Raw genomic sequence first — 10,864 nt, forward strand, 5'->3', positions numbered from 1 at the left:
ACAAAAATGACTCTGTGGCTGCAGCTATGGCTCAGGGCAGCCTGAATTCTGCCATTCCACCCAGGCAGCCCAGGCTCTTCCCCTCCCCCAATGGCACCTACTGGGGTGGGAGGCTTGAACTCCTGCCAGATGAAGCTGAGGCAGCCCATGTTCAGGGCTTCTGCCCCCTTCTGCCAAGCTGCTCCACATGAATCACATCCTGATTGCCATGTTCTGTTCATTCCCTCTGAAGCACCTGGCACTGGGCACTCTCAGAAGACAGGCTACTGGGCTACACTGACCACTGGTTTTACCTAGTATGGCCATTCTGGTCTCTTATTTAGATTCCAGATGTATCTGACTCCTGCTCTAAGCCACTATACCCCACTCCCCTCCCAGAGCTGCGATAGATCCCAGGAGTCCTGACAGGGTCTCTCTCTCCACAGTGTTAGTAACAAATTGAGAATAAACAATAAATTTTAACAGGAATCTGTGCCCCTTAAGTGACTTCCCATAAGATGTGAGATCATAATTATTTTAGAGATGACTGGGTTGCAGCTGACTAGGGAGGGGAGACAGGAGCAAGTGACAGGGGCAGCACCTTGGGGAGAAGACACACAGCAGAGTAGAGGTTTGACAGAAGAGATGGGGCAAGCTTGCAATTTCAGGCACCCAGTTAAGATCAATTAGAAATGTGGCAACCCAATATAGTGTGCAAAGACTGATTCCCCAGTTCATCACATTGACACAGCCCAGTAAGGACAGGAAAGGGTTCAATGTCTCTCTGTCTGTCCAGTAAGTGATTCAGGGATGAGTCCCCTGAACATGGACCAGCCAGCTCTGCACAGAGCTCAATCTCAGAGCCAGAGCAACAGGAGAAAACATTTAGGTCTCTTTATGAGTAAAGAGCTGGAGCAGCCTGCCCCGGATCTGTTTGGTCCGCACCCCGTAAATGATGGGGTGTAACATCGGAGGCACCAGCTGGTACACAGTGGTAATGAGAATGAGGAAATGCAAGGGCACATTGTGGCCAAACCGCTGAATGAGAGAGGAGAATAAATCTGGGATGTACAAAGCTGAGATGGCACAAAGATGAGAGATGCAGGTCCCAAAAGTTTTGAGCCGGGCATCCTTTGTGGGGAGGCGGAAGATGGCCCGGAGGATCAGAGTATAGGACACAGAGATAAAAAATAAATCCATTCCGCTCACAGAGAGAAGATTAAACAGGCCATAGTAACTACTGATGTGGATGTCAGCGCAGGCCAGGTTCACCACAGCTATATGTGCACAATAGAAGTGGGGGATGACATTGGTTCTGCAATATGGCCACCGCATGGCCAGGAAGGGATAGGGTAATGTGATTATGCCACTGCGCAGCACCACGGCCAGGCCTATCTTGGCCACAACAGAGTTTTTCAGGATCCTGGAATATCTCAGAGGATTGCAGATGGCCACGTAGCGATCAAAAGCCATGGCCACAAGGATTCCAGACTCCATCTTTGAGAAGGAGTGAACAAAGTACATCTGAGTGAGGCAGGCACTGAAACTGATCTCCCTCGAATTGAACCAGAAGATGCACAGCATTTTGGGTACCGTGGATGTGGACATGACCAGGTCGCTGATGGCCAGCATGCAGAGGAAATAGAACATGGGCCCGTGGAGGCTGGGCTCCCTCTTCACGATGAACAGGATGGTGAAGTTCCCCAATACGGCTATGGAGTACATAGCACAGAAGGGAATGGAGATCCAGATATGGGCTGCCTCTAGGCCAGGAATGCCAAGTAGGATGAAGGTGGAGGGATTGCTGAAGTCGGTTGTGTTAGAATCTGACATGGTGTAGGAGAGAAAATGTCCAACTCTGAGGCATAAGGTGTCTCCTGCATGTACTGTATGTTCCCCTGACTTTCTGTGTGTTCCCAGGATTTCGGGTGATGGTCGTAGTACAAATGCCTGAATGGAGAGACAACGTTAATATGAGACACTACATGTACTAGTGGAGGTTGTTCTCATGGGAGAAGCAGATTGATCACTCTTCACACACTGAAAAATGACATTTTCATGATTCTGAGAAAATAAATGTGAACAATGACCCTACTAAATCCAATTCCATAATTTTATTCTGCTCCTTGCATTAATAATTTGTACACTTTGTGGTGGTGGGACCTTAAGAGGCACAAGCAGGAAACACAAGTGTGGATACTGCTTATCTATAATTGTTCCTTAATGCAATGCAAGCCTGGATAGGGAGTCCTTACTGAAGGAAGTTCCCCATTCATCCAGCTGCTGAAATTCAGAGAGGGCAAAAGAAAAAAAAATTTCGAAGACATGTGCTGTGAGAAACATCCCAACTAGAACATACCTCAGGGAAAAGACCTGGGTGCATTGATAATACCTCAAGAGAAACACCTGCTCATTTGCAGCAGTGGACAAAACAAAACAATGTTTAGCTCCCTAAGTTATGGGATGGAGAATAACATTTTCTGCATATGTGGTCAGTTTTGGTCACCCAGTCTCTATTAAGGACAGAAAAGTCTGGGACTCTTTAGTTTACACAAGAGACAACGATGAGAGCATATGATATAGAAGAGGAAAATAAAATTGAAACTGATTTACATTTAAATGGACAGTTCCCAACCATTATTATTGATTGACACTTAGTGCTCCAAGAGGAGTAATTCCCCAAAGTTGAGGAAAATTGTTAGCAGAACTGATTGGGGGGGAGAATGGAATTTAGAGAGAAAAATATGAATGAATATTGGTAATTATTTGATAACAGTTTATTTGATAGCAGAAAACTTATGATTTCACAGTTAACAAAGTGAACAACTTTGGGTAAACACTCAGTTTAGTGGTAAAGTGAAGGCAGCAATTAGAGGGAGGGAGGGAAGCAATATGTAACAAGGAGGAAAAAGAGAAAGTAGCTAGCCAAGAATAAAAATTGGAAGTTAAGAAAATTAGCAAATAACATTAAGACATCAGGAAAAACTCCATGTTTGGCAGGGCTATGGATCACAAAGAGGAGGTTATTAAGTATATTAAGAACAAATGAAATCCTAGAAAAGATTTATGTCAATTCCCGTGTTAAATGTAAAGTATTAAAAATAAAGGGAATGTGTTTTTTTAATAAAATAATTTATAAGGTTAAGAAAGGATGGAAAAGCTGGTATGGAATTAATTTAAAAAGTCTAGAAATGTAAGTAATGCCAATCATCATCAGGGTTTATAAAAAAAAAGAGATCTTCTCAAATAAACCTGATTTAATCCTTTTTTTGAGAGTACACATTAGTTGATGAAGGGTACACATCTGGAGGATCAAGGGAACAATGCAGATGCAATGTACTTCGATTTCTTAGAGGCATTTGATTTAGTAGTGGAAAATATTGAGTTCGTAAATTGGAGCAAAGGAAAGATTTTACCTCTGCACATGGGATTGGTGAAACAAACTGCACCCAGTTCTGGTGTCCACATGGAAAAAAAGATGTTGAAAACTTGGAGAGGGTGCAGAAAAGAGCCACAAAAGGTATTGGAGGATAGAGAAAAAACTGGATTGTTAGACTTGAACGTGTATATCTCTTTAACTTATCAAAAACATGATCAAGCGGAGACTTTCATGGGGAGAAAATCATGGGTAATATTGGGCTCTGTAATCTACCAGAGAGAGGCTGAGCAAGATCAAGGGGCTGGAATCTGAAGTCAGGCAAATTCCAGCTCGAAATTAGGGCCAAATATTTAGCATGAGGGTGATTAACCAATGTTTATTTCGGTTTTCACCAGGATGGTTGGTGGTGTTTGGACACCTAACATAGAGAAGGCCAGTGAAAATGGGGTAGGTTCAGATGTTAAAATAGGGAAAGAACAAGTTAAAAATTTATTGGATAAGTTAGATGTCTTCAAGTCACCAGGGCCTGACGAAATGCATCCAAGAGTACTCTGAAGGAACTGACTGAGGAGATATCTGAGCCATTAGCTCTTATCTTTGAAAAGTGATGGGAGACAGGGGAGATTCCAGAAGACTGGAAAAGAGCACATATAGTGCCTATCTATAAAGAGAGAGGAACCTTGAAAGGTCATTGAGTCCAGCCCCCTGACTTCACTAGCAGAACCAAATACTGATTTTGCCCCAGGTCCCTAAGTGGCCTCCTCGAGGATTGAACTCACAACCCTGGGTTTAACAAGCCACTGAGCTATCCCTCCCGCCGTGCTTCAAAGTGATGCTGAAAGGGCATAACAAGTGGGATTCTGCAGGGATCAATTCTGGATCCAGTTCTTTTCAATGTCTTCATCAATGATTTAGATCATGGCATAGAGAGTACACTTATTAAGTTTGCACATGATACTAAGTTGGGAGGGGTGCAAGTCTTTTTAGTATCGGATAAATATTCAAAATGATCTGGAAAAACTGGAGAAAAGGATGCTTAGGGGGCTTGAAAACACAACCTATGAGGGAAGATTGAAAGATCTAGGTTTGTTTAGTCTGAATAAGAGAACACTGAGGGGGGACATGATAATAATGTTCAAATACTGAAAAGGTTGTTACACGGAGGGAGAAAAACTATTCTCCTTAACCTCTGAAGAGAAGACAAGAAGCAATGGACTTAAACTGTAGCAAGGGAGGTTTAGGTTGGACACAAGGAAAAATGTTTCAAAAAAGGCAAATGCAATGTTAGGTTATATTAGCAAAAGTATAACATGCAAGTCATGGTACTACTACTCGGTGTGGGTTAGGTCTCAATTGGAGTTATGTGTCCAATTTTGCACACCAATTAACAGAAAGGATGTAGAGAACCTGGAAAAGATCCATAGGCAAGTAACAAATGTTATCGAAGGGATGGAATGTAAGCCAGACAAAGCCCTGAAATGCAAAGGAGGGTGTGACAGTGTCTATGCATTAACACACAGTTGGCTCCTGATGTCTCTACTCAGTTCTTGCTCCAAGGGGAGTTTTGCCTCACTGGGGCCTGAGCAAAGCACGGGACGTGGTCTCAGAATTTGGCCTTGTATTGCACATCAACTAACACCTTTCATCCTGAAGGATTCACTGTGCCACTGAAATGCACCACCTTGAGGCTGGAGTCCATCAGGCGGGATGCGCAGGGGTGCACAGAAAAGAGTGACATTTTGGCCAGTGATTCTTTAGTAAACTCAGCACTTACGGCAAGGGCCCTCAGATGTGTCATGATTGTGCAGAGCAGAAAGGACCACAGCCTTACCCTCTATCCCACCACACAAACGTTGCATAGGGTTTGTCGATCAGGTGAACTCCTCATCAAGAGATGGGTACCTGTGAATTCTGAGATGGAAGTGTCCTCCCTAGGAATTCTCCTCAGGTATCCGTGACCCATAGCTCTCTAAACCCAATATTTGCAGCATCTTCCAATTCCAAGAGCCAACAAACTGTGTGCACAGTTTATAATATAGCTCTGTTTAATCCCAGTGGGGTTCGCTCAACCTCTAGAGAATAAAGGAGGATCTGCATGTAAACAGGCTGTAGACAAGCAACTATCTACTTCTGTGCTAATTATCCAACGTTAGGAGTAAACAGTAATTAAGGAACCTTCCCAAAGGGAGATGAGAACTCTTGGGCTGTGTGCTGAGTCAGAGAGGAATTGGCTGCTCTGTACGTTTGTGTGTATGTATTTAAAAATTATAATTGATGAGAAAGAAAATTAGGGATAATGCCTAATTCTCAGGATAGATGGGTAGATAGTAGACAGAGAGATCTGGAGAAACTTGACAAAGAGGAGACACAAGCACTTACAGGAAACACATGGGGCTGTAGCTAAGGGATCAGAGATCAGTACTTCTCATCACTAACTATCATCATACTGTGTAGCACCTTTCATTGATGGATCTTCAAAACACCTAGCAAAGGAAAGACACTATGAACCATCTGCATTTCATTGATCAGTACACTGATGCATGTGGGGACCAAGGTCACACTAAGAATGACTGACAGAAGCCAAGTTTCCTGACTTCCTTTCCATAACCATGGTCTCTGTGTCAGTAAGTAACCACATGACAACAGGGAAATGGAAACATGGTCTTGCGGGGCCTGGTCACTGGGGGGGAGGGTGACAGAGTTCCCTGGGGTGCAACCTGGAATTGGGGACAGCCGAGCCCTCTGACATGCCAATCTGGGCCCCCTCACACTGTGAGGCTGTGATAAGCTGCAATACTCTCATATCTTGTGTTTACACAGCTATACAAAGACAGGGACACACATTGTTCCAGTTCCATGAATGATTTCAGATGCCATCCATGAAACAACAATAGAGAGGCTCCTGCCAGTTCGCCTCAGCTCCCCAGCCTAGGACCCAAGAGCTGTACCATGTTACCCTGGCCAAAAGCCTGCCCAGTATCAGTTTATTTCCCAGTTTGCCCCTCCCTCAATGTGGAGAGGACAATACAACAGCCTAAGGGACATGATTCAGACCCGGGTCTGGGTTTGCAGTGGGATAGCAAGTCTGGCTCAAACCAGGCAGGTACTGAAGTCCCAGGCTGCCAGGGCAGGAAAGCAGGGGCAGAAGTAGTCTTGGCACATTGGGTGGTAGCTCCCAAGGGGGGTTCTGTGATCCAACCCGTCCCAGTTATTATACCACGGCTTGTGTTAGAAAAGTTTGGTTTGTTCAATATCCGTTGTGTCTTTCAACTCCTTCCTAAACCTTAACATGTATTTAACTGCTGGTTTTCCTTTCCTTTCCCCACAGTGTCTCCTTCAGTAGGGATCTCAGTCTAAGGCCTGGTCTACACTAGTCGGTTATTTTGGAATTAGCAGAGTTTATTTGAAAAAAAAAAAAAAGATTCTGTCCACACGACCAAACCTTTTTTTTCCATTTCAAGAGCTCTTTAATCTGATTTCTGTACTCCACCTTGGCAAGTGGAGTAGCGCTTAAATTGAGATCGCAATCCCGGGTTAAAGGTATTGTGTACTCAATTCGACATTATTGGCCTCCGGGAGCTATCCCAGAAAACTCCCTTGCGACCGCTCTGGACAACACTCTGAACTCCGATGCACTAGCCAGGTGGGAAGGAAAAGCCCCGGGAACTTTTGAATTTCATTTCCTGTTTGCTCACCATCAGTAGAGGTGACCATCAGCACAGTCCACCATCACAGGTGACCATGCAGAGTCCACCATCACAAGAGATCACTTACAATAGCCATGTATGGCTTCTTGTTGATTACTCCAGCATGTACAAAAGCTTTCTCCCAAAATCATGCCTGTTTCACCTTTTCATAGGTTTCCCATCAGAACCAAATGTTTTTGTCATAAGATTTGCCATTAGCAACTAACTTTGCATTGTGAGATTTAACAATGACATGAAATCTTTTATCACAGGTAGGCATTTCCAAGTATTGTTATTGTGATGGTGCCACCCATAAGGCTTTATGGAAAAATGATTTTATAGGACTAGGACGTGTTTTATACATATGCTCTGTAATATATCTCTGTAAAGGTCATGATCTAGTGAATCTATTGATCCTATTTGTATGCATGTATCATTTTTGTATTGACTATTGGCTGCATACTCGTTTAATTCTAAGTAGGCTGTATTGAAGTAGTTGGTCAGCGTCCTAAGACTATTCTCAGTAAGTGCCCCATCAAGAAACACTTAAGCCAACAAGGAACTTGGCGACACCAATCCACATCTGGGCTTTCCCAGGAATGTGGCTTGGCTAGTAAGGAACTCAGTCATGCATACACATGTGACTTGCCCAGTTGACTCCAGAACTCCATCTTGGAGCTGGACTTTGCATACAAGAGAGGAGGGAGTCTCCACCCACAAGAGGAAGTCTATTTAAGCCAAGGGGAGACCCCCTCCATTTGTCTTCAACTGGCTAAAGAGAGAGCCTCACCACCCCCAAAGATACCTGAAAGAGACTGGAACAAAGGACAGTGTCTGCAAGGGGTGGGAGTGATTGCTGGACCCAGGCTAAAAGGAAATCAATCTGTAAAAGGGAGCATTCTGGAACTGGTGGGGCTCTTATCTATATTCAGTTTGATTAGACATAGGTTTGCGTGTTTTATTTTGTTTTGCTTGGTGACTTGCTTTGTTTTGTCTGTTACTACTTGAAACCACTTAAATCCTACTTTCTGTATTTAATAAAATCACTTTTTACTTATTAATTAATCCAGAGTATGTGTTAATACCTGGGTTGGCAAAGAGCTTTGTATATCTCTCTATCCGTGTTATAGAGGGCAAACAATTTATGAGTTTACCCTGTATATGCCTTATACAGGGTAAAACAGATTAATTTGCGTTTAGATTTCATTGGGAGTTGGGCATCTCAGTGTTGAAGACAAGAACACTGGAGACCACTCAGTTCCGGATTTGCAGATGAGCCCCAGCATGGTCTGAATGGGAGGTACTGGATCTCATCGCATGCTGGGGAGACGAGTCTGTTATGGCAGAACTATGTTCCAAAAAATGGAACCCAAATACGTCCACTAAAGTCTCCAGGGCCATGACGGAAAGAGGCTACTCCAGGGATACAGAGCAGTGTCGTACAAAAATCAAGGAGCTCAGGCAAGTGTACCAAAAAGCCAGGGAGGCGAACGGGTGCTCTGGGTCACAGCCCCATACATTCCGCTTCTACCATGAGCTGCATGCAATTATGGGGGGTGATGCCACCACTACCTCACCACTGTCTGTGGACTACTGCAAGGGGTGAGTTGAGAAGTGGAGTGGAGAAGGAACTTCTGGTGAGTTATAGCCTGATTGGAGCCAAGCGGTGGGCGACGGGGGAGGGAACCCAGCCGCTCTGAGCTGTTCGTGTTTAGTTTAAAGGGCTCATCCCTGCTCACAGCCTCATCGGAGCCACGTGGTGGGTGCGCGCTGTGTGCGTGTGTGTTCTGTGAAACAATCATCCCAGAGAGCCTGCAGGCCCTCCTTTTTTATGGCAAGCCCACCAGGCATTGCTTGCTATGGGAAAGGGGGCCCAGCAGTTTGAAAGCATTGAAATGAATGTAGAAGAAGCAGAACCCTGTATGCCCCTAGGCCGCCTGCAAGCTGAATTCTGTTGCCCGGCTGTGTGTGATTTCTCTCAGACCAGAGTTCCTGAAGATGGGAGCGTCATGCACTTTTCCCAGCCAACCCACGTTGATGACGGCGAAACATCCCTTGTGATCCACCAGTGCTTTCAGCACCACGGAAAAGTACCCCTTACGGTTTATGTCCTGGCCGCCCCCGTGTGCTGGGGCCAAGATAGGGATATGGGTTCCGTCTATAGCCCTGCCACAGTTAGGATAACCCCAGCGCATTAAAGCCATCCACAGTGGTCTGCACATTTACCAGAGCCACTGCCCTTGATAGGAGCTGGTCAATGATTGCGTTGGCTACTTGCAGCGCAGCAGCCCCTACAGTAGATTTGCCCACTCCAAACTGATTCCCGACTGATCGGTAGCTGTCGGGCGTTGCAAGCTTCCACAGTGCTATGGCCACTTGCTTCTCAGCTGTGAGGGCTGCTCTCATTTTGGTGTCTTTGCGCTTCAGGGCAGGGGACAGCAAGTCACAAAGTTCCATGAAAGTGGCCCTACGCATCTGAAAGTTTTGCAGCCACTGGGAATCATCACAGATCTGCAGCACGATGCGATCCCACGAGTCTGTGCTTGTTTCCTGGGCCCAGAATCAGCATTCCACAGCATGAAACTGGCCAAACGTCACCATGATCTCCCAGTCACCACATGCCGTGCTTCTAGGAACGTCTGTGTCCATGTCCTCCTCGGTATAGTAATCGTACTTTTGTCGCTTCCTTGCCCAGTTTTGCAGGTACTGCACATACTGGTGGATAATGTGTGAGGTATTTACAGTGGTCAAAACTGCAGTGGAGATCTGAGCGGGCTCCATGCTTGCTATGGCGCCTGCATGGGTAATCCAGGAAAAAGGGTGTGAAACGTAAGGGAGCTGTTCAGTTCAAGATGGCCAATAAAGGCAGTAAATGTTTGTCTTCTGTAGCTTTCACAGCGGCGGGAAGCTCGCTGGAGCTGCAAGAGCGGGACAGAAGAGTTTGCGGCGGAAGCTTTGCGGCTCATTTCACGATGGCAGAAAAATGGTGGGGAATTGTTGCCTTCTATAGCTTCCGTGGGAGCCCAGGACAGACAACATGGAGAAATTAGGTAGTGATGCAAGAGCGGGAGAACAGAGTTTGTGGTGGAAGCTGTGCTTCTTGGTTCACGGTAGCTGAAAAAAAGGCGGGAAATGGTTAGATAAAAGAGTAGATAGAAAGACGAGAGGACATGCGAGGTGGATTCATAGTACCAGGAGACTGGCGGGGCACTGTACTGCATCATCTCCTGGAAGTATGGTGTCTGCTGTAGCTTTCACGGAGGGAGGAGCGAGTGACGACACACACCCAGAAACACCCGCGAGAATGTTTTTGCCCCATCTTGCACTGAGAGCTTAACCCAGAATTCCAATGGGCAGCGGGGACTGCAGGAACTATGGGATAGCTTCCCACAGTGCATCGCTCTCACATTCAATGCTAGCCTCGGTACTGTGGACGCACTCTGTGGAATTCACGTGCTTTAGGGAGGACACATAGCACAGAATGTATAAAATCGCTTCCAAAAATTCAAATAGAATAAGTTCTAATTAATTTCGTACTATAGACGTACCCTAAGATCATCTTTGGGTTCTTGGTTTGCCAGTGTCCAGTGAGATAAAGATGTAAGCAGACTTCCCGTGCTGGCTAGGCCCCTCTGGAGCTGCTTCAAAACCCAGGGTATGGACATGCAAAAAATCCATCTCTTCTTCACCTTGGTCACTGACTACTGTGGAGCAAGAGTACCAAATACACTCTTTAGATTTTGAATATGTAAGTCCCAAGTGTTGCAAAACTGTAATTATAGTGTACCCACAGGTGTTCTTTTAAAGTTCTGTGTACCTT

At 45.3% G+C, this 10,864-nt stretch overlaps 1 pseudogene; it reads right to left on the reverse strand.

Moving 5' to 3' along the window:
- Window positions 1-864: 864 nt before the first annotated feature.
- LOC135972544 (olfactory receptor 52E4-like) lies at window positions 865-1,862 on the reverse strand (annotated as a pseudogene).
- Between the last annotated feature and the right edge of the window lie 9,002 nt (window positions 1,863-10,864).

Source organism: Chrysemys picta, chromosome 1, assembly GCF_011386835.1.
Source record: "Chrysemys picta bellii isolate R12L10 chromosome 1, ASM1138683v2, whole genome shotgun sequence".
Classification (NCBI taxonomy): domain Eukaryota; kingdom Metazoa; phylum Chordata; order Testudines; family Emydidae; genus Chrysemys; species Chrysemys picta.